The sequence below is a fragment of the Anastrepha obliqua genome, chromosome 5 (assembly GCF_027943255.1).
Source record: "Anastrepha obliqua isolate idAnaObli1 chromosome 5, idAnaObli1_1.0, whole genome shotgun sequence".
Taxonomy (NCBI): domain Eukaryota; kingdom Metazoa; phylum Arthropoda; class Insecta; order Diptera; family Tephritidae; genus Anastrepha; species Anastrepha obliqua.
This window is the reverse complement of record NC_072896.1, coordinates 113799616-113823888: the sequence shown is the minus strand read 5'-3', so window position 1 is coordinate 113823888 and position 24273 is coordinate 113799616. Positions and strand designations below refer to the sequence as shown.

At 38.8% G+C, this 24273-nt stretch overlaps 1 protein-coding gene across 6 annotated transcripts in view; it reads left to right on the top strand.

The window, feature by feature from the left end:
* LOC129246841 (protein cappuccino) overlaps positions 1-24273 on the top strand; it is a 173226-nt gene that overhangs the window by 144433 nt on the left and 4520 nt on the right. The window lies entirely within an intron of this gene.

The following is a 24273-nucleotide window of genomic DNA, read 5'->3' as shown; positions in this document are numbered from 1 at the left end:
GTCTGCACTGACTTTCGGCAAAATGTTGTAATTTCTATTCTGTCAAGATCTTCATTTCTAAGGATTTTTTTTTCCTCAATGTTGGCGCGCTGGTATGCGTTGATGATTTCTTCAAATTTACGCAATTCGTAAAGTGCATTGCCAGACAGTGTGCAAATTTTAAACTGGACAGTAAATAAAGGCCGACAGCTGAATGAATGCGCAATTATGAAAAAACCTCGCAGTTTACTCTTTATTCACTTTAAAAATCAAAGAAAAAAATAGAAATTTAATGAAAAGTTTCAAAGTAATGGTAAGATTTATCACCGCGGTATGCCTAACGGTGGTTAAAAACTCTGTGAAGTTTGAGAAAAACCACTAGCAGAGAATTAACTCAAGCCAGACATTCGCTTGTATTTGCGATTCGCCGTCAGCTGTTGGTTTCTAAAGTTGTCTGTATTTGTTAAGGAAACGAGAGTTCTGCAAAGTTCACGCTTTTGGGGCTTGTTTTTTTGCATTTGTTATCTACAAAGTATTTACTTGAATTATTACAAAAGATATTTATAAGTAAAGTAAAACTCGAAAATTTTCCAGCTGCAAGAATGAGGAGAGGGAGAGTCTGTCAGACATCTTCTTTGTCGCTGTGCCGCGAGGCATTCCTCTAGGTTTAGATACTTTGGCTTCTTGAATGATGCTGTTGACCTTAGTGAGTCTAAGTGAGTGGTTTAAATGCAGACTACCACTTCCACCTACCTACGGTGCATGTCATCTGGCATAGAGACCAAAATGTGAAAACCAATATATCTCTAAAACCAATTAACCCAGGGAACCTAAACTTGGCACGAATGCATAAATTGTAACGGGTAGTTAAGTTTCAAGAGCCAGTGTTGATTTTGAATAAACTACAATTTTTTTAGTAAATTATTATCATTTCTCTTTATTATGATAATATTGGTATGGCTCAATTACATATGTATGGAACAAAATATCGGCAAAAAAAAACCGCCGCGGCCTCAGCGGCACACCTCCATCCGATGGTCCAAATTTTCGATGACGTTTGGGCATAATTGAGGTTCTATGAAGTTAATGTGCCGAATTATCTCATCCTTTAGTTCTTGAATTGTTGCTGGCTTATCGACGTACACCTTTTCTTTCAAATAACCCCAAACAAAGAAGTCCAACGGTGTCAAATCACATGATCTTGGCGGCCAATTGACATCGCCGCGACGTGAGATTATTCGGTCATCAAATTGTTCGCGCGAAAGAGCCATTGTTTCGTTAGCTGTGTGACAAGTGGCACCGTCTTATTGAAACCACATATCGTCCACATCCATATCTTCCAATTCGGGTCATAAAAAGTTTGTTATCATCTCACGATAGCGAACTCTGTTCACAGTAACTGCCTGACGGGGTTCATTTTGGAAAAAATACGGCCCAATGATGCCGCCGTCTTATAAACCGCATCAAACAGTCACTCTTTGTGGGTGCATTGGTTTTTCGGCAATCAACCAAATGGCCCAAATGCGGCAATTCTGCTTATTGACGAATCCGCTGAGGTGAAAATGTGACTCATCACTTAAGATGATTTTCTTCACGATTGTGTATCTTTTCATGGTTCGAATTGAGTTAGTCAGAAATACACTCGTAGGCTTGCCATTGCCTGACGAGAGGCGACCGCTATTAGAAAAAACGTTTTCTTTATTTTGGTCTTACTTCGAAATTTGAACCTACGTTCTCTCTCTGAACTCCGAATGATAGTCACGCACCAATGTTGACCGCAATTCGTAATTCGGCCATCCGTAAACGCCAATTTTGAATAACTCACTGGAGGACTTCAGTCGGTATCTCGTGAATAAAAGTCCAAAAGTATGATATCACACGATCTTGGTGGCCAATGCACTGGTCCGAAACGAGAGATAAATTATTTGATGGACAAGTATGGCTGTATGGCAAGTAGTGCTATCCGCCGTTTTGTCGGAACAAAATGTTGTGGAGATCACAGACTTGAATTTCCGGCATCAAAGGACCCTTTATCATGGCACGATAGCGTTCGCCATTTGCTGTTACATTGGCGCCAGCGTCGTCGTCGATGATTCTTCTAGCCCATAGGCCGCATGGATATAATGGCTGTTGTTGAATGGTTTCGGGTTGCTCTTCTGCCCAAATACGACAATTTTAAGCCAAAAATGGGCCTCATCGCTGTACAGTATAAGTTTGCTTGTGCGCGCAATGAACACTTTTTATGGAGCGTCGATTTTCCTAATAAAGGTTGTCAAAAAAGTCTTGCGGTATTTTCATTGAATTTTCAATTGTTCATAAAATTGGTTATAATAATGCGATTTAAGTCAAATATGCGCCGTTTTGTTCGATGACGAGTTCCCAACGAGATGCCAATAATGCCCTTCTTATAGAAGCTCGCTTCCCTATTGTCAAAAAACTCGGAGAGCCAATTTTCACAGGACTCTCTTGTGGGCAACTTCCGACTACCAAGCTCGTTCGCCATGGACAGAAATCACTTGGTGCGAGATCCGGACTATACGGTGGATGTAAAAGAGCTCCCGGAGCTTCTGGCGCGTCACCAAAGATGTGTGTGGCCTGGCGTTGTCCTGATGGAAGACAATTCGGCCTCTGTTGATCAAAGATGGCCTCTTCTGCATGAGTACTGCATTCAAGCGGTCCAGTTGTTTGCAGTACAGGTCCGAATTGAGCGTTTGGCCATAGGGGAGCAGCTCATAGTGGATGATTCCCTGCCAATCCCACCAAACAAACAGAAGAACCTTCCTGGCCGTCAATCCAGGCTTGGCCACCGTCTGGGCAGCTTCACCGCTTTTCGACCACGACCGTTTGCGCTTCACGTTGTCGTAAGTGACCCACTTTTCGTCGCCAGTCACCATCCGCTTCAAAAACGGGTCGATTTTGTTGCGATTCAGAAGCGATTCGCATGCACCCATACGGGCAAAAATGTGTTTTTGCGTCAAGTCGTGTGGCACCCATAAATCGAGCTTCTTTTTGAATCCAAGCTTCTTCAAATGGTTTATAACGGTTTGATGACTCATGCCCAGCTCTTGGCCGATGCTACGGCTGCTACTATGCCGGTCTCTATATCGCAATTTTCGACGACAGGCCTTCCGGACCGTGGCGCATTTGCGATCACCTCTGCACCATAACGAAAACGTTGAAACCATCGTTGTGCGGTGGAAATGGAAACTGTATCGGGTCCATAAACTGCATAAATTTTATTGGCAGCATGAGATGCATTTTTGCCTTTATGGTAGTAGTACTGTGAAATATGCCGTCTTTTCTCTTTATTTTGCTCCATTTTTGCGACGCTATAACTCACGAACGACTAAAAGCAAACAACAATTAATCAAACACGTGTTAGCACGTGAAAAGAGCTTTCCAAAAAGCTCTAGCGTGAACCGATGCGACGAATACAACTAGAACTACGCACTTGCAAAGACAAGCTTGCGGAAATACCGCAAGACTTTTTTGACAACCTTTACGATGGTGGTACGATTTGTAATCGTTGTTGATGCGGTGTAAGCCTTTCCATGATGAAATGTCAATGAATACTGAAAAAAAATTATGTATTTAGTTTCACAGTAGTCACGCGTGATCTGTCAAAAAGCAAAACCTATTGGAAAAAGTACCTCCAATCTGATCACCTTTTACAATTTACCCAAGCTTTAAAAATCGACAAATCCACGTAATATCTTTTGCATTTGGACAATTAAAGAAAGGTAAATTAGGTTCGGAACGAGCTTTTATATACCCGCGCACAGTTTAGTAAAATTAATTTGGGCTGGGTGTTGATATTTGAATCAAACAAGCAATGGCCCTTAAAGCTTGTAAACAGCTATAACAGATGGACAAAGGGAAATTTAGTCTTAACATATACTAAAGAAATTGGCGCTGTTTCTATCCGAACTCAATAATATCCATGTCGAATCTAAATAATATGGAGAGCAACAGATATGCAAAGTTTAGACTTGATTCATAAAAGTGGCCGTGGCGTCGTATTTCTTTTTTTGTGGGTTCATGAATTTCTCCAAATCGAAGTAATTTTGTTTCGTTTAGAAAAGTTTTTTTCAACTAGTTTTTTTTTTAAATTACCGTTAAATGACAGGTATACAAGAAATAGCTTATATTCTAAATTTTATTAAAATGCATATAAAATATAAACTTTAGCTCGACTTATCGTGCGCACGGGCTAAAGGCATGTACACTTATGGACATACCTAAAAATAGGTGTACGACACTTTGACAACTTTTGCCTATTTTACTTTTGTTTATTTAATGTATTTTAAGTTTTTATAAAAGCTGGTCGTGTAATACAACAAAAATATATAAGACGTTTTTTTCAAACTTTGTAGAAAAATTACGAAAATTCTGTAAATTTTCACAAAAATTTCAAACTTTTTAATCAGGATTTTTAGAATCATGTTTGGTACGCAGTCTTATAGCCCATGCAATTTTAGTAAGTAAAAAAGTTCAAGTTCCTAGTAGTTACTAAGTACGGTTGATTTTTGAAATTTTTTTCTGAGCCGTTTTATTCCATATAAAAAAGTGTGGGTGGAGTAGGCGGTAGATGGAGAAAATGCACAAGACCGCAACCGAAAAAAACTCTCAAAAATCAGTAACTTGACTTTGACATTTGAAACTTACTTAAAACTTACACTTTACAGTAATATTTGAAATTTGGAGAATTCTTATAAATTTTGTACAAAGGAGGAAACACGAGGAAACACAGAATCCCTCAACTAAGTCCAATTATGCTCAAGGGGAAAGCTCTTGTGATTTCGGAAGAAACCAAGTACTTGCTACATAGACAGGAAACTGACTTGGAAGTCAAACATCTTAGAAAGAGTTAGGAAAGCTAGCCTAGCTTTTTATGCCTGTAAGAGAGCTTTAGGTAAGACCTGGGGAATTATACCTAAGGTTGCTTATTGGCTTTACACTGCTGTCGTCAGACCCATTCTTCTATATGGAAATGTTGTCCGGTGGTGTGCTATGCAGAAAAAAAACCTATTCTAATTTATTGAATAAGGTGCAGAGATCAGCGGAATTAGCAATATGTGGCGTCATGAAAACCACGCCATACCTACATGGCTCTGGACATCATGCTACATCTGCCACCCCTAGATCTCTTCTGCAAATACTCAACGGCCCACAGTGCGGCCGATTCCCGAAAAGCTGGCCAAAACTCAAAAAATTAAGTAATTGATTCAAAATTTCTTACTCGGGGGTTGTCGGGGTCGCTGATTACGAATTTGATCCTAAAATTTTGAAAATCCACCCCCTTCCACCCCTATTGGCCACCCCCTCACGTGAAATAGCGTATATTCTAGAACGGGTTGGTGTCGAAATTCTGTCTGTACAAAATTCTAAAAACAAAATTCTGCTTTTTAAAATTCTGCTTTTTAAAATTCTGCTTTTTTAAAATTCTGCTTTTTTAAAATTCTGCTTTCTAAAATTCTGCTTTCAAAATTCCGTATTACAAAATTCTGTATTACAAAATTCTGTATTAAAATACAATGTTAACAATGTTAAAGAGGTAATGTAATTATTTAATTTATTATTATTATTATTTTTTATTATTATTCGAGATATTAAATAAAAAATAATAATAATAATTTTTTCTTCAGTTTCGATAGAATCCACAGTATTTTTGCGTAGAACTTCTTTTCGCGTGGGCGGCCTTCGGCCGCGCTTCAAAAAAATAACCCTCATCAGTCTGACTCCGGCTACGCAATCCACCGTATTTTTGCGTAGAACTCTTCTAAAAACAAACGAACAGCTGCGAAGAATTATTATAAAAAGAAATGAATTAAGTCACACTACATATTTAAAAAGAATTGCAAAAAATATTGTAATTGGCTAAACTAAAATATTGTTATCGCTTAAACATATCTATATTTATATGTATGTATATTTATGAATTAAATGTTTATTTTGTTACTTCTTGTATGACGAAAATCACAAAACTTGAATAAAGCAGAATTTTTCGCATTAAACATGCAGAATTTTGAAAAAGCAGAATTTTAGAAAGCAGAATTTTAAAAAGCAGAATTTTAGAAAAGCAGAATTTTAAAAAGCAGAATTTTTTTGCAATTTACAGAATTTTGTCATCCAGAATTTTGTAAAACAGAATAATGACACGCTCCCTTCTAGAACATAATCAAGATGCATGTAAATTTATATGTTTTCGGGGTCGCAAGGTAGCAAGTGGTAGCAGCTGAATCTTATTTTATTCAGTAACCATTACTTTTTTGAGTAACCTTTAATACGTTTCAAAGCAGCATATGACGGCGTTGTATTACTATACAGTTTGAAAACTCAAATTTTATAAAAAAAATTGCAAAAAATTTATCTACGTATTGCTGCAGCTAAAAATTTTGTGTCGAGGTATTGATATGTACTAAAGATTTCTCTAAAATGATTCCATTTGGTTTTGTTCAATTTACTCCATTACAAAATCTTTCAAATGTGTACAACTTTCACTATTCATCGACAGTAATACGATGCTCAAACGAAGGCCACGTTGCGACTGAAAATACAGAGGATACTTAGGGTACAGGACATTGCTATGAACGGTTTTCACTACTCAAGGCATTACTGTAGCCAACCCAAAGACAAAAAAAACTCTATCTAGAAACTTTTTTTTCGACTTTTGGCCAGCTTTTTGCCAGCACTGTGCGGTCTGGTCCGCTTTAAGGCTCAAAGCGAGCTCACAATGGAGGACTGTCATACATGGACATTCAACCATCTTAGACTCCTACACGGATATACCCAGTGACTGTGATTATCACCCTCCCATTCTTTGATTCGAAAGAAATTTCCTAATGAAAATCCCTTCTAGACTGGAATGGCTTGAAGAAGATTCAACACCCAATACACCCGTCAAGATCTACAAGGACGGATCTAAAATGGTCACCGGTGTAGGATCAGGGTTATTTTGCGAAGAGCTTTCTAGTAGTGAATCCTTTAAACTACCGGATCACTGTAGTGTTTTTCAAGCGGAAATAAACGCTATTCATGAAGCCTTAAAATGGCTAAGGATAAACAGAATATCATCAACGGATATCTGCATTCTATCGGACAGCCAAGTTGCCCTACGAGGCCTGGATGCATTCCAAACAACATCAAGGAGTGTCTTACGTTGTCGCTAATCTCTAAATGAGATGGCCAAGCAATATCGTATAATCTCATGCTGGGTTCCAGGCCACAGAGATATACCAGGGAATTGTAGGGCAGACCAACTTGCAAGAGAAGGTACCTGTATGCCAGACATAAGTAATTTTATGGAGATATCTCTCGCAACTTGTAAGCTTCTCATCAAGGACGCACTAATCAGTTCCGCAAATCAAAGATGGATTACCGTTAACACCTGTGAAATTGCTAGGCAAACATGGCCAATTAAACTTACGTCTGGCCAAGAGTATTATAAAACTGAGTAGACTTCAAATCAGGGCCTTAGTAGGGGCCCTCACAGGACATTGTCTCATGCTAGGAGACTAGGCGTTTACACTCATGATTTCTGTCGTAGCTGCAGAAATGAGGAGGAGCTGGAAATAATTCAACACCTTTTTTGCTCATGCTCAGCTCTAGCCAGAAGCAGGAACCGATTTTTAAAATCCTACTTCTTAACGAATATAGATAATCTATACACTTTAGGTATCAACAACCTTTTACGCTTTGTGAAAAGCTCAGGATGGTTCAATATGGAGAGGGAAATGTAACCCAGTCCCCGCGGCTCACAACGAGCCGATGGTCTAAGTGGCATCGTTGTCTCTATGTGCGATACGGCTGCCAAACCTAACCCAACCTTACCTTGTACAAAGTTTGAAACTTTGCTTTATATGGTTTTTGTTCTTTGAAATTTTTTCCGAGTAAAAAATTTGAAATTTTGTCGAATTCTTACAATTTTATACGAAGTTTGAGCTTTGCTTTATATGATAAGCTTATTCACCCCGGTGGGGTGACCTTTAATCCATTCAAAGCCTGAGGTAATGCTTAAATTCATCAAAAACCTCTGCATGGAGCGTGAATAGTCTAGTATACCAATAACAAAAGTGATTCCCTAATACAAATCCAGAATTGTTAGATTAATTCAATTACAAAAGTACTTATAAGTAGTAGGATGAGTCCACATAATTACTTACCAAGTAAAAGTCAACAACAACTACATATTAAAGCATATTTTATTTAGTTGCAAATCAGAAATTTCTCATTCAGATGCATAGTTCAAACTTTCCTAATCTTCTACAACTTCCACAACTACACAAATTGTTTTTCTTTCAATGCCTTACCGCCTGCTTAACGCATTTTGCGCTAACTTAATCGAGTGGTCAAGCAATGAACTTAATAAATCAAATGACAGGTGACTTCACGCCAATTGAATCTGCAAAAATAATTACCAAAACGTGTTCTATGAGCTTTTCAACGGACTTTTTGTTTTATCACCGTTAAGCGTCACGTAGCAGAAATAGAAAAACAGCAAAACTTTATTCACCACTGCTGGCTAAAGAAAGTACGAGTAGAATTACGAAAGGAAGAGGAGAGCCGGAGAAACAAGAACATAAAATCTGATCAAATTTAAGCTCACTTGATAAGGTGCAGCAAAAACTATGCAAAAGCGGGCTGAGGTAAATTTTCCCACGAAGAATACAGGAAAAGGTAGCGGCGCTATGTCATCATGGATGTCAACTAAAGGCAAGCCTGTCACCCTTTATCCTAGTAGAGTATTTTTAAACTGACTAAAAGGAAGTAAAATAGAATATCTAGAGCTGCTATGATTAGACTGCTTGCTTCCCCTGTATTCAAGGGATATTTTATTAAAGCTCCATTCTTCTGAGAGGAGGTCACCACGAACTATTTTAGAAATAAAAACCCACTTATAATGAATCTTGTCCGAGGTAAGTTAAAGTTAGTGTTCAATCCAAAAGAAAAAGTGAGAATGAAAAGAGCAACACTGAGTTGGCAAGAGTGTATCCGTCATTCAGCAGCATGGAACAGAAATAGTCTTAGAAAAAGCCTTAGCCTTAGAAAAAGATGGCTCGAAGACGTGGAAGTTGATCTAAAAAAGCTAAATGTGCAACGATGGAGGGAGGTAGCCTTAGATAGTGACAGATAGCGTATGGTTGTGAATGAAGCAATGGTTTACCAAGGACGTGATGCTAAGAAGAAGAAGAAGAAGTGCTACGTTACTGGACCGAGCCAGACTTATAACCGGCATCATTTTTCAAAAAAGTACGCGAAATTTGTTATGTATTGTAGTTACAAGAATAACAACGACAACAACAACTAAGAGTATTCGGTGAAGTATTACCGTTAAGAAGGCTATAGAAGAAACATCTAAAGACAAATGCAAAGCATATTTTATTATAGAAGGAAACTAAAAGTCTGCAATAGCCAGACAAAGATGGTAGGCGCTGATTTTGAATATCAAAAAATAGGCAAGCTTTAAGATGGGTCCGTAAAATTGTATCAGTTGAGTCCATAAGTTCGTGCGCTTTTTAAAGGTGGTTTTAATATTAATAAAAAAGATGTTTAAAATATTTATTAATCAATAATATATTTTCCTTCATTATTTACAATGTCTTCCCAACGTTTAGGCAAAATTTTAATTCCCTGCTCAAAAAATGTTTATCCTTGGAGCCAAAATACGCTTCGATATCCCTTTGTACAGCTTCTTTTGAGGAGTAGTTCTTGTTACTCATATGGGAATGAAGTCCACGGAAAAGGTGATAATCACAAGGTGCAATATCCGAAGAGTATGGTGGATGCGGCATTAGCTCCCATCCGAGCTCGTTCAGCTTGCCTAATGTTTGCCTTGCGGTATGAGGTCTTGCGTTGTCGTGGTGAAACAAAACTTTGCATCTGTTCACTAAAGACGGTCGATTTTTTTTAAGTACCTCATTCAGGTTTGATAGCTGATGGGAATAATTAGCAGTTATCATCTGGTTTGGTTCCTGAAGTTCATAATAGGCAATACCGGCCATATCCCACCGAATAGACAGGAGAATTTTTTTGGGGTGAAGCCCACCTCTGAGGGTCAGTTCTGGTGTTTCATCTTCATCTAACCATTGGCGTTTGCGGACAGGATTATTGTAAAGGACCCATTTATCATCACCAGTAACGATACGGTTCAAAAAACTTTTATTTTCAAGCCGTTGCAGCAGCTGAGAACACACATTCACTCTCTGCTGAAGGTTGGCGACGAAAACTCTATGCGGAACCCATTTTCCCAGCTTTGAAACCTTTCCCAACTGAACCAGGTGCCTGTGAACTGTTCTATGCGATGAATTTAATCTCTGAGCTATCATGCCGACTGTCAAATTTGGGTCAGCTTCCACGAGATCGAGCAAGGCGTCGGAGTTAAAGACTTGAGGACGACCAGCGGGCGGGGCACGTCGCAGTTACCACGTCGCAGTTACCACTTCGGAATTTTGAAAACTTTTGCGCTCTCCGTGAACAGTGTTTATTTCTGCAGCAACAGTTGTTGCATTTTTACCACTTTTATAAAAAAATACAAAATGTGCCTCTTATACGCGTTCGAAGATTCTATTTTATTTTTGAACAATACAAATACAGGGTGGCTGATGAATTTTGCTACATTAAGAAACTCAAATAACTTTTTTTTTAGTGTATGGAATTCATTTATTTTTTTTTTCAAGTTGAAGGTCATTAAATTTTATTAAATGTAGCTTAACTAGTTTTAAAAATAATTGAATTTAAATGCCCCCCATGCTCGTTGACACAAGTGCGGCATCTTAGTAAAAAGTTGTTCATTGCTGCTTTGAGAGTTGCGACAGGAATAGCCGCAATTGTTGCCCGAATGGATTGTTTTTGTTCATCCAAATTTGTTGGCTTTGTTTTATAAACTTCTCGTTTACATAAACCCCTCAAGAAAAAGTCAGGTGCAGTAAGGTCAGGCGACCTGGGGGGCCAACGAAATTCGGAGTTTCTTGAAATCAGTTTATTGGGAAATTTTCGTCGCAACTCTGTCATAACAGTCTGGGCTATGTGAGACGTTGCCCCATCTTGTTGAAACCACACAGAGTTGAAAGGAATTCTCTTTCGGCGTAGTTCTGGATAGAAAAATTCTTGCAGCATTTTCAAATAACGGTCTCCAGTAACCGTAACGGTGTGACCATTTTCTTCAAAAAAATAAGGCCCGACAATACAGCGTGAAGAAACCGCACACCACACTGTCACGCGAAGAGAATGCAATTCCGTCTCGTGGAGTATCTGTGGGTTAGAAGTACTCCATATTCGACAATTTTGTTTGTTCACATTGCCGTTTAAATCGAAATGGGCCTCATCAGACATGAAAAGGCAGTTTAACATGTTTTGGACTTCTTCCACCATTTGCAGGGTCTTCTGGCAAAATTCCAAGCGAATCGGCAAGTCTGCTGCATTCAGTTTGTTAACCATTTGAATTTTGTAGGGAAATAAGTTTAAATCTTTGTGCATTATTGTTTGCAAAGACTGTCGGCTGACATTAAGTTGAGCAGATAAGCTTCTTGTTGAAACTCTTGGATTGCTTTGTATAGCTGCAGCTACAGCAGCGATCGTTTCCTCCGTCCGAACTGGTGGGTTTCGATGATAAGGCCTTCTTGCGACTGTTCCTTGCTCAGCAAAATTATTCACCAGTCTCATTTTGGTCCATCTGCTCGGGGGATCGCCGCCAAACATCCGCCTGTACTCTCTCTGTACCAAAACTACGGACTACAGTGCGTGCTAGCGGCGGACTATCCAAATTCTTGTTTGCGTGTCCCAGTTATCCATTTTAATAAATTTTAAAGATCAATCTGCAAATTAAAACAAAAATGGAACAGATAACTTAAAAAGAAAAAAAGTTATTCAATTTTTTTTTGGTAGCGGCTTTCATCAGCCACCCTGTGTAAATAGTTCCGTTATATTCCGCGAATAATTTTTTTATGCAAAAACCGTACAAAAGTGAAATTATGGGTAAAATACGCACAAACTTATGGACTGGCCTGATATGTAATATGTACATATATGGGTAAGCCATTATTATTATTACACATTTTTTCTTTTACAATTTTTTATAACTTTTGAAAGAAAATTGGGTATCATTAAACGTTGATACTTTTTTGTAGGAAAAGGCGTAAATCTAAGCTTGAAATCCCCACCACAACAACACTTTAATTAACTATTTTTCTTAAGTACTTTCCAACGAATCAAACACCCGCATTTTTAACAGCATTTGAATATAATTTTGCACTCATGAAAACGCACACAAACATACATACAATATGCATGTATTTACAGAAGGATACAGAAGTGGCTGCATGTACAAGTGGAGTATGCTTGTATGCATGTATGTATGTATGTGTTAGCCACTACTCATCCTCCAATAACTCCAGCAAACACTCTTCATTCAGCTACTTAAAGCCGCTAAACACTTTTGAAACACACTCGCACACCCACACAGCCAAAGATTTGGTGAATGGCGCGCATAAAAATGCAAATCAAGTTTAAAGGGTCATGTAAATATGTTTGTATGTAGAGAAAAAAGTGTATGAATGGAAAAAATCACACGAAGCTTTAATCGCATTTCACACCATTTTTGAAGAGTGTTTACACACTGCTGATAATTTGCACTTTGCAAACAAGAGCACACTCACATGCATATGTGTATATGTATGTATGTACACTCGTTTGCACCCTGCAGGGAAAACTAGTGCTTGTGATTTATTTAGAATACTAAAAGTTCACTTTTCAGCTCAGTCAAATCGTGTTGAATTTTCTTGCCATGTTAGCAGGTGGGGTTTTTAACACGGCGATGGCCTATGAAATTTGAATTGCCTGGTAATGCATTAGCAAAATAGCAGTTAAAATTTCAGATCATACAAGCCAAAAAAAATGTAGGCCAATGTGTTTCTAAAATTACCAGTATTAAACCAGTTAAAATAGGAAAAGAAAAACAGTCATTTCATTACTATGTTTTAAAGTATTCGATTTCATACTCGTATTAATAGTGTACACAGAATTTGTTTTTCAGGAAATGAAATTTCTTTCAGGTGCAGTAATTGGTAAAGCATTCAAAAATTTATTCAAACTTGCACTGCAAGTAGATAGGTAGGTAGATATAGTGGTTGTCGGTTGACACACCTAGGCCTGCTGTAGGCCCATTGTAATACCACCACGGCTGTCCCCTCTCCTCACTCTACATTGTCCTCATTGAACCAACCTGTGACTTTAATAAATCTAACAAGACTTGTTATTTTTATATTGGCTACTTCTCCCAAGTTATACAGGGAACTTTTTCCAAGAATGTTTAACCTTCTTCTATCCAGAGCCATGCACCCGCATAGGAAGTGTTCTATGGTCTCTTCTTCTTCAATGTCGTTACAGCTTCTGCAATAGGGTGCTCCCAGTCTACTGGCATGTCTACCGATCAGACAATGCCCGGTTAGGACCCCGAGAAGATTTCTCATATTTTTCCTGTTTAGTTTCAACAATCGGTTTGTGCGGCCCGTATTCCACTACTAGTTGCATAGGTCAGGGACTGAGAACATAGTCTGTTGGCAGCACTGATAGTGTGTTTATCTATGAGCATTTTACAAGTTGCTAAAGGTATACATAGGTATGTTCGCTTTGTCTGGTTGGATCGGTAATGTGGTACCCAATCTCGCTAGTTCATCTGCTTTGCAGTTGCCTTCTATGTCTCTATGACCCGACACCCAGAGCATCGTCGATACATTCTTTTACTGCCTTCCAGTTAATGTTAGGCGATTTTAAAGCTTTCAGGGCCGATTCGCTAACTGAATATATGTCTATATCTCTTGTGGTAAGGACACTTTTATTTAGGGCTGGCAGGCCTTCCCTGATAGCCAGAATTTCTGCTTCATATACACTACAGTGATCCGGTAACCGGAATGAGATGTTGGCATTCATTCCTTCAGAATGAAGGCCTCTGCTCACTTGATCATTTAGCTTGGAACCGTCAGTATAGATGCTGATTCCGCTTCTATTGTCCATTACCCCATTGTCCCAATCTTCTCTCGTTGGGAAAGTAATGGGAAAGGATGTGTTTAAATGTAGCTCTACTGAGTAACAAAAGTCTTTCGTTTGATGTAGGAAGGGGTATTCGTCTAGTATTCTTGCGTGATCTCTTCTGTTAGTGGCTAAGTTAAAAGATTCTCTTAACCTCTTTGCTGTAGGCCTCAATCCGTACAGCAGCATGACATTCGTCGCTGGCTTTAGTGCCCCGTTTATACAGAGACTAGGGCCCTTTGAATACTTTCTAGGCGTTTTACTGTTGTTCTTTTCTCGAGTGTTGGCCACCAGACTAAGACACCGTTTGTCATGATAGGCCGTACCACCACTGTATATAGCCAGTGTACTATTTTTGGGGTTTGGGGTAAATTCTAGAAAAATTAAATCTAATTTTTTAATAAAGATGTAATAAAGAAATAAAATTTAAGGTATTCACTTTAGAAACATAACGAAAATTAATGCTAACAGAATTTCCGATTTCTATTTTATGTGTCCGATCACTGCGAAGATTTTTCTGCGTTGGCCCATTTTTGGAAAATTCATTTTTTATTCAATTGAAGTGCTTTTTTTAATTGTATTTCTGATTCAACGGCGCCGATAAAGCTTATGATAAATTCTGAAACAAAATGCATTAATTAAAATAGTAAAAAGTTCTTTAGTTCAAAGATTTCTTCATAGAAATGTGTATCTTGCTTGAGGCTCTTATTTCCGTTATTCCCTTTTTTAAGGGTTTCGCTGTTAGAATTCGGAAGTAGATTCTACATATATAGCAGAAATCTATCAAAGATAAGTTTTATACTTTACACTCTGTATTTTCTTGTGATCGAAGATAGTATCGAGTGTTTTTTAGAGCTTGAACATTTCAACCTATTAGCTCTCTTGCGAGGGGGTCGTTTTGGGCCCTTTTTAAAAAATCCGAATAAAATGGCATTTTGATTTGCATAAAAATTTCACGAGGGCTTCCCTCAGACAAAATCTTGGCACAAGGAAGCTATACATACATTCTGTCAAAAAAATATCGGGAAATGTTTATTTAAAAAGCGCGTATTGAACATATGTCTATTTTTTTTTTTTTTTTTTTTGATGGAGTGTTGGTACAACTGCCCTCTATAGTGTCGCATAGTTTGAACTCGATCTGTCAATTAGCTTGTTTTTGGAATTTAATAATAGCAGCCAACCGCAGGTGTGCTCTACGATTTTCACTATGGATAAAAATATCGAACAAAGAATTTGCCATAAATTTTGTGTTTTGAACGGGAAATGTTGCCGAAAGCCTATGGCGAGTGTGCTTTATCAAAAACTCAGGTCTACGAGTAGTATACAACTTTTGCAGAGGGCCGAGAAGTCGTGGAAGATTTGCCCCGATCTGGTCGCTCATTAACCAATGGATGAAAATGTCGACAAAGTCAAGGAAATGGTGCTGGAAAACCAACATTTAAGTTTTGAGGGAGGTAGCTCGTGACCTTACGGTATCTCACAAATCAATTCGTAACATTTTACACCATCAATTAGGAATGAGACGCGTGACTGCTCGACTCGTTCCAAAAGAGTTGAATTTCTTTCAAAACATTCATCGGAAGAAGGTGGCTGAAGACAAGATTGAGCATGTGAATTCGGACCTAAAGTCTATCCAGCGCATCGTCACAGGTGATAAGACGTGGGTATATGATTGTCGTGGTATTGTGCACTTGAAATTCATTCCAAATGGTTCTATGGTAAATAAAGAATATTATTTGGAAGTTATGGGACGTTTGAGATAGAGCGTGAGTAGAAAATGGTCCTAAATATAAAATATTATTTGGAATTTTGGCGGCCGCCGTAGCCGAATGGGTTAATGCGTGATTACCATTCGGAATTTAGAGAGAGAACGTAGGTTCGCATCTCGGTGAAAGACCAAAATAGAGGAAACATTTTTTCTAATAGCGGTCGCCCCCCTGGTAAACCTCCCAGTGTATTTCTGCCACGAAAAAGCTCCTCATAAAAATATTTGCCGTTCGGAGTCGGCTTGAAACTGTAGATCCCTCCATTTGTGGAACAACATCAAGACGCACACCACAAATAGGAGGATGAGCTCCTGTGACTTTTTCCTTTTCCCCAAACTTGAATTGCCACTCCGCGGTCGTCGCTTTGAGTCAATAGAGGCCATTAAGGAGGAGAATTCTCTGAAGGAGCTGAAGAAGATCTCTTTAAGCGCATTTAACAGGTGCTTTGATGACTGGACCAATCGTTGGCGTATGTATGTGTATATTGCCTCGAATCGAGCCTATTTTGAAGGCGAAAAAAAATGTTTGATGATTAAACAATTATTTTGCGTTTTATTGAACAATTCCCGGCACTTTTTTGACAGAATGTAAAACTCGATACATACCCTCACAGTTTGACGGCACTCCCTTTTCTTTCATATTAATAAAACTTCTGTAGAGTTCAGAGGTAAACAAGATTTAATCTGTAATTATTTTTTGCTATGAATTTTTCAAAAAATTTTGTTCAGAAATTCCAGAGAAGGCAATTTTTGAATTCGGACTCAGCAACCCCAAAAAAGTATACCACGAGTATACCTATGAAATGAGACTTTTTTCAATTTCAAACCTTTATTAACAAAAAATGGTTACAAATTTAATCTTCAAAATAATAACCTAGCGATGGCGATACAGTTTTCCCATCTCTCAGGCAATTTGTGGATGCCGCGCCCAAAAAATTGGCCGTCTTTGGCCGCAAACCAATTATCAAGGCATTTTTTGGCTTCTTCGTGAGAATTGCAGGGCTGCTCGGAAAGTGCTTGGCCCCTCTATGCAAACAAATGATAATCGGAAGGCGCCAAGTCTGGTGAGTAAGCCGCATGCACCAGCGCTTCCCAATCGTACGTCTCCACCAATTCCCGGGTCGCTCTTGTTCGATGTGGCGGTGCATAGTTATCAAGAAAAATTACTTTGTGTCGCCGATCGGCATATTCTGGGCGTTTTCGGTGTATAGCGCTGTTCAAATCGGACAATTGTCGTTGGTAGCGTGCACCGTCAACTGTTTCACCTGCTTTTAATAGCTCGTACCAAATCATACCACGCTGATCCCAGAAAACACACAGCATTGCCTTGCGGCCGAAGCGTTTTGGTTTGGCCGTTGTTTTTGGCTTGTGGCCGGGCGGACCATGTGATCGTTTACGTTTGAGATTAGAGAAAAATACACCCATATTTCATCACCCGTAACAATTCGATGCAAAAAATACTTCCTTTTGAACCAGGATTTCATAGGTATATCTCAATTTTTTTTTATTTTTTTCGATTAATATTCTTGTTTGTCCTTGAAAAATTAAGTTTTTATGCTTTTAGATATTTAGGGGATAATTTCCTCCCTTAAGGTTGTGGAAATTTGTTTACTTGCTGTGGTGTATTACCGTTACAACTACAGGGTGGCTGATGAAAGCCGCTACCAAAAAAAAATTGAATAACTTTTTTTCTTTTTAAGTTATCTGTTCCATTTTTGTTTGAATTTGCAGATTGATCTTTAAAATTTATTAAAATGGATAACTGGGACACGCAAACAAGAATTTGGATAGTCCGCCGCTATCACGCACTGGAGTCCGTAGTTTTGGTACAGAGAGAGTACAGGCGAATGTTTGGCGTCGATCCCCCGAGCAGATGGACCATAATGAGACTGGCGAATAATTTTGCTGAGCAAGGAACAGTCGCAAGAAGGCCTTATCATCGAAACCCACCAGTTCGGACGGAGGAAACGATCGCTGCTGTAGCTGCAGCTATACAAAGCAATCCAAGGGTTTCAACAAGAAGCTTATCTGCTCAACTTGGTGTCAGGCGACAGTCTTTGCAAACAATAATGCACAAAGATTTAGACTTATTTCCCTACAAAATTCAAATGGTTAACAAACTGAATGCAGCAGACTTGCCGATTCGCTTGGAATTTTGCCAGAAGATCCTGCAAATGGTGGAAGAAGACCAAAACATGTTAAACTGCCTTTTCATGTCTGATGAGGCCCATTTCGATTTAAACGGCAATGTTTCGATTTAAACAAAATTGTCGAATATGGAGTACTTCTAACCCACAGATACTCCACGAGACGGAATTGCATCCTCTTCGCGTGACAGTGTGGTGTGCGGTTTCTTCACGCTGTATTGTCGGGCCTTATTTTTTTTGAAGAAAATGGTCACACCGTTACGGTTACTGGAGACCGTTATTTGAAAATGCTGAAAGAATTTTTCTATCCAGAACTACGCCGAAAGAGAATTCCTTTCAACTCTGTGTGGTTTCAACAAGATGGGGCAACGTCTCACATAGCCCAGACTGTTATGACAGAGTTGCGACGAAAATTTTCCAATAAACTGATTTCAAGAAACTCCGAATTTCGTTGGCCCCCCAGGTCGCCTAACCTTACTGCACCTGACTTTTTCTTGTGGGGTTTATGTAAACAAGAAGTTTATAAAACAAAGCCAACAAATTTGGATGAACTAAAACAATCCATTCGGGCAACAATTGCGGCTATTCCTGTCGCAACTCTCAAAGCAGCAATGAACAACTTTTTACTAAGATGCCGCACTTGTGTCAACGAGCATGGGGGGCATTTAAATTCAATTATTTTTAAAACTAGTTAAGCTACATTAAAATCAGCAGAACGTTATGGCCCACCTACAACCTCAAGCAATCGTTGACATTAATAAACATGAAACGACGGGACACCTGCAGACTTACGGCAGTCATAACTGGCTTCTGGTCGATCGGAGAACAAGCCGCCAAAATGGGCATCCCTCACAACACATACTGTCATAGTTGTAAACAACCGGAGGAAAAAGAAACAATCTTCCATTTCCTCTGTGAATGCCCTGCCCTATGGAAGGACAAAATGTTAACCCTGGGCAAACCGCTGTTCGACAGTCTCGAGCAACTGTCTGGCGTAGACGTCAACAACCTAATAAGGTTCCTAAACCGCACAGACTGGATATAGTCCTGCTGCAAATAACTGTTAAACAATTTGGTAACGAGGATGTGGCAACAAAATGGTGCGGAAGCACTAGTTGGATTCTGGATGAATCACCACTCTAACCAACCAACCAACCTAAGCTACATTTAATAAAATTTAATGACCTTCAACTTGAAAAAAAAAAATAAATGAATTCCATACACTAAAAAAAAAAGTTATTTGAGTTTCTTAATGTAGCAAAATTCATCAGCCACCCTGTACAATAAAAAAATACCAAACCGAATTTGAATACATAAATACAATTTTTTTGTTTTTAGAGTTTTTCTGAATTCTTCATAAAAATAATACCCCCATTGAAGGAGGTATTTTGAATAATAAAAAAATAATTCACATTCAAGCTTAAACAATCTCTTCCAAAATCATTTACAAGCATAAAAAACAATTATTAAAATTTGTCAAAAATTGGATACTGTAGCAATTTGTGAACAAAATTTGTCGAAAAACTTCCACTGGGCAGCGAGAATGTATTCATTATTAATCATCCCTATGCATTAGTGCTTCCATAGACGAGTCTCGAACTTTCCTATATACAAAAAAAAACTATTTTGAAAACCGAATAATCAGCCGATATTCCGATATAAATTAGCCGCCTCGGACCTGTGATTTAAACCCGTTGGACTATTTTTTGTGGGGAGCCGTTAAAGACAAGAGCCGATTGATGCTTTAAAACACGAAAGTTGCCATTCTTCAAATTAGAGCCCAAACAATCGAAAATGTGCTTAAAACTTGGGTTGATCGAATGGCCTACTGTAAAGCCAGTCGTGGCAGTCATTTGAACGATATTATTTTTCATTCATAAATGACAATGTTCAATCTTCAAAATAAAAAAAAAAGTTTGAAAAAATATTGATTAGTTTTTTTTTTTATAGCCGATTCAAAAAGCAAATTTTACATGGCCCTCCCTATACTATGATTTCTTCCATTAAATACCAGTATCTCTACTAGAATATTTCTATATTAGTTTGGCTTTTCCCTGCAGGGTCATACAGTCGCATATATCAGCAGTCATGCTGTTTATGCATGTGTGCGTGTATGTATGTATGTGTATAAAAATATCAATGCGAAGTGTTGTAGCGCCTGCAAAACCTAAATCGCGCCACAAAAAACGGTAAACAAACAAATATATGTAAATGTGGAAGGTTGCATACCGCTCGGAGGAAAAGGAAAATGGTGATTTTTATTAGGAAACTCATAATTGGGAAGCACACCTGCATGCATTCGCTTTCTCAAACGTTTGCATTTGCATGCATATGGACCGCTGTAACTCTGCAACTATTAGCTTATTTAATCCACAGTAATTTCCTTCCGTTACTACACCTTTCATCAGGCAAGCATCCCCCTCGCCATTTCACCAGTTCGCTATGGCAATCAACGCTATTTGATGTTTAACTTTGTAAAAGATTTCATGACTTCATCGACTTGCAAACGTTCGCACATATAGATGTGTGTATGTATGTATGTATATATGTGTGTATAGGTGTGTGTATGTGTATATGCATATGGATGCTTCACCTCGTCACGACAGGCTTCCAACATCATTACATCCATGTATCCCTAAACGCGCAATATCCTTTGCCATTGCATATTCAATCCCGCTGGCATTAACAATTTGGCTTGGCAATTTCTCTACGCCGCTTAATCCCCTTTCATTACCTTTCTCCCCTTTTCTGCAACTTTCATTTCCTCTGATTTCGTGTCGCTGCTTTGTTGCGCTCTTTGTGCAATTTTATGGCGTTACTTCTTTCTTTCACAATTTTTTGCTTCTCCACCTTTGCCTCTTTCCCCCTTGACGCTTTTACATTACAAATTCTTCTACACTTTTTTGACAAGTGCCAAATGTTGTTGTATAACTGCAGTGAGTGAAAAAAAATCATTGATTTTCCAGCGAATTCCCTGTTTGCTTTATCGTGGTTTTATTAGTTATTTAGTTGGAAAATTAAATTTTTATTTGATTCGTAGAATTTGCTTGCGAGATTTTTTTGCTATATCGATGCAATTTGCAACATTCATAGCTAACAACGCAAAACATTACGACCATTTTCAGCGGAAGTACTGCTTGCACCCATAGATCTCAGCTGCCCATAGAACTCAGCTGTCAAACGTTTAGATGGCTGAACTCCGAAGTCATTTGGTCGTAGTTGCCTTCTTAACAGGCCATCAAAGTTAATTAATCATCAAACTGCCAGGCTAAGTCCTGGGAGAGTAAAATCAAAATATTTAAGCATTTCATAAACTTCTCTACGGTCAAACTGTGAATGCTTACTGGCAGACCGGCGCAGTCGCAGTTGCAGAGGCCCGGAATTTGGTCTAAGCACTCCGGTCGTTTTTTCTACATATGTATCTCTGGAAACATACTGGCTTTTTGAATGCGATGCTACAGCGACAAGAAAGTACGGCCAGAAGACAGGCACATACGCACAGTTCACCCAGCTCGATACTAGACTTATTGAGGGAAATCGTTTTGCATGAAGAAGTATCATAGAATGATGAGTAGAGAGCATAAAGGTCCTAAGATCGAAATGTAAATCTCCTTTTATTCTCTTCTTTATAAGTACATCGTTCCTGATTCGCATGCTATGAGTTCGGCAGGCGAAGAAGAAGCCCTAATACCTACTAAGTGTCGCTTTCATGTCATGGATCTTATCAGACACCAACGAAGAAAATGTATAGATTTGTACTCAAATACTGTCAATGTAGGCTATACTTAAATGCTGAAATCTCGCCATCTCGTCAGATACCGTTTTCCCCAATGGACTTGCTGCTATCTTTAAACCATTGGTAGGTAGGTAGGTAGGTCTGATGGCTGCCAATATGACACACTTCGGCCTATCGAAGATCTATTGCGATACCACTGGAACTTCTTCTTACACTATGGGATCCCTTTAAAACCATCCTGCCACTTTTATGAATGAGTTTAACTTCGTTAGTTCAAGATGCGCCATATACATTAAAAAAAAATAAATAATAAATAATTGGCGCGTACACTTCTGTTAGGTGTTTGGCCGAGCTCCTCCTCCTATTTGTGGTGTGCGTCTTGATGTTGTTCCACAAATGGAGGGACCTACAGTTTCAAGCCGACTCCGAAGGGCAGATATTTTTTTATGAGGAGCTTTTTCATGGCAGAAATACACTCGGAGGTTTTCCATTGCCTGCCGAGGGGTGACCGCTATTAGAAAAATGTTTTTATTAATTTTGCTTTCACCGAGATTCGAACCAACGACCTCTCTGTGAATTCCGAATGGTAATCACGCACCAACCCATTCGGCTACGGCGGCCGCCATATACATTACATCTGTGAAAAATGCACTACCAAGCGTGTAAAGTCTTCTTCTAGGTAATCCTTCATACTCGCAACGAATGTGTCTTATAGTCTCCTCATCTTCTGCATTATAGCAGATCCTCCAATAATCGTAGTATGGAACTCGCAGGCAATGGCCGGTTAATACATCTATCAAAGTTTCTGTATCCTCTCTGTTGAGTTTCAGCAAGCATTTTGAACGACCACTAATATGACTCCTTATGGGTCGTTCTGAATGAGTTTATTTCTTAAGAGCTAAGTTCTAAGAGCTGATTTAGCAGCTACTTGCTCACCAAATAGTTCGATTGGTAGTAAGTTTAGCGTAATACTTAATGCACCTGTAGGTGTAGTTCTAAGGGCCACAAATACAAGTACTGGCCATTCTTTGTATATGATCCATAGTCTTATTGAAGAGATAGATAGAGGGTATCTAAAGCCGGCCACATTACCAGTGTGCCGTAAGTTAGGATTGGTCTTACTATTGTGCAAAGATAATGAGCAGTGTAAGCCCCCAAGTTGATCCGATTAATCTTCTATAGGAATAAAGTGCTATATTGGATTTCCATACACTACCTCGCCATTTGACTTTCATTTGAGTTTCCTGTCTAGTGTAAATCCCAAGTGGCGTATTTCCACCCTAATCGTGAGTACCGTGCCCCTTAGTGACGAAGGAAGGAAGGAAGGAAATTGAAATTTGAAATTTAAATAGGTCGAGCCAAGGAGCACCAAGAGATTTGGTGGCTCCTAAAACACTCAGGCTAAAAAGTCCATTGTATTTAAAGCTCTGGAAAGAGAGTAGATAGTCAAGGAGTAAACGAGAAAAGTATCAGAGAAAGAGAAAGAATTGAGACAGAGACAAAGGTCATGTGAGAATTTTCCAGATTCTTTGGAAAATCTGTAAATATCCATCCGAACCCAAAACTCGTAGCCTTGTTCTAGCAAAGGCAGGACACTCACAGAAAAAGTGCTTAGCCGGAGGAACTACTTCTGGAATTTTCTGTTTTCCAGTAAATCGAACCAATTCAGTTTTGTTTGGATTGGCGTTTAGTCCGTTTGCTTTCGACCACTTTCCAACCAAATTGAATAGTCCTTGCATAATTTTACATAGCGTATTAGGAAATTTTCTTTTCCAATAGCAACATCATCCGCGTAGGTTACGCTGTGCGCTCCACTCTTCTCCAGACCCTTTATTGCCAACACCCAGAGAAGAGGGGAGGGCACACTACCGTGAGGTATTCCTCTGCTAACTTTTTTCCGCACCTTTTAAGACTCCAAGGACTGCATATTTAAACCATATTTGGCCCAAATAAGTTGACAGGGTAAAGTGACATTGAGAAAGAAGAATACTGCCACCTCCGTTAGAATTGGAAAATACCTCGCTGAGCCGTTAGATGCCACTACTTCTTTGATCCGATGCTGAAATATTGTTCAAGTCGTAGAACTGAATTGCTTAGGTGTCATTATTTATAAAAGCGATATTTATGTTATCAGCCTCGATTTAGAGCCGTTGTTTCCATTAATGTTTACCTCAAAATTCAATGGAGAATGTCTCTTTTGACAAGAAGTTCTAATTAGGATTGATTTGACTATTGAGACATTATGCTTGCTCTTGATGAACAATTTATAAATTTCAAAAGTTACAACTCTGAACATAGCTGTCGGATTATATGCCGTATAAACATGGACGTTGAGGGTCTACAATGAGGTGTTCTTTGAAGTATTGGAATGAAAGAATCTGAGACTATTGGGAGTGCCAGAGTGGTAAGTTACCTACCTACTGCTTGTGTGGCCGCGGAAAAGAAAACCACCTCATCATCATCATCATCATCATCATCATAGCATCACAGTTCGGGGAGAACCATTGCTTCCGTTCCAATACGCCTCCATGTCACTCGGTCATCAGTTTTTCGTTTTATATCAGATATGCCCATAGCTCCAAAGTTGCCTTCAAGGTCATCTGTCCATCGTTTTCTCGGCC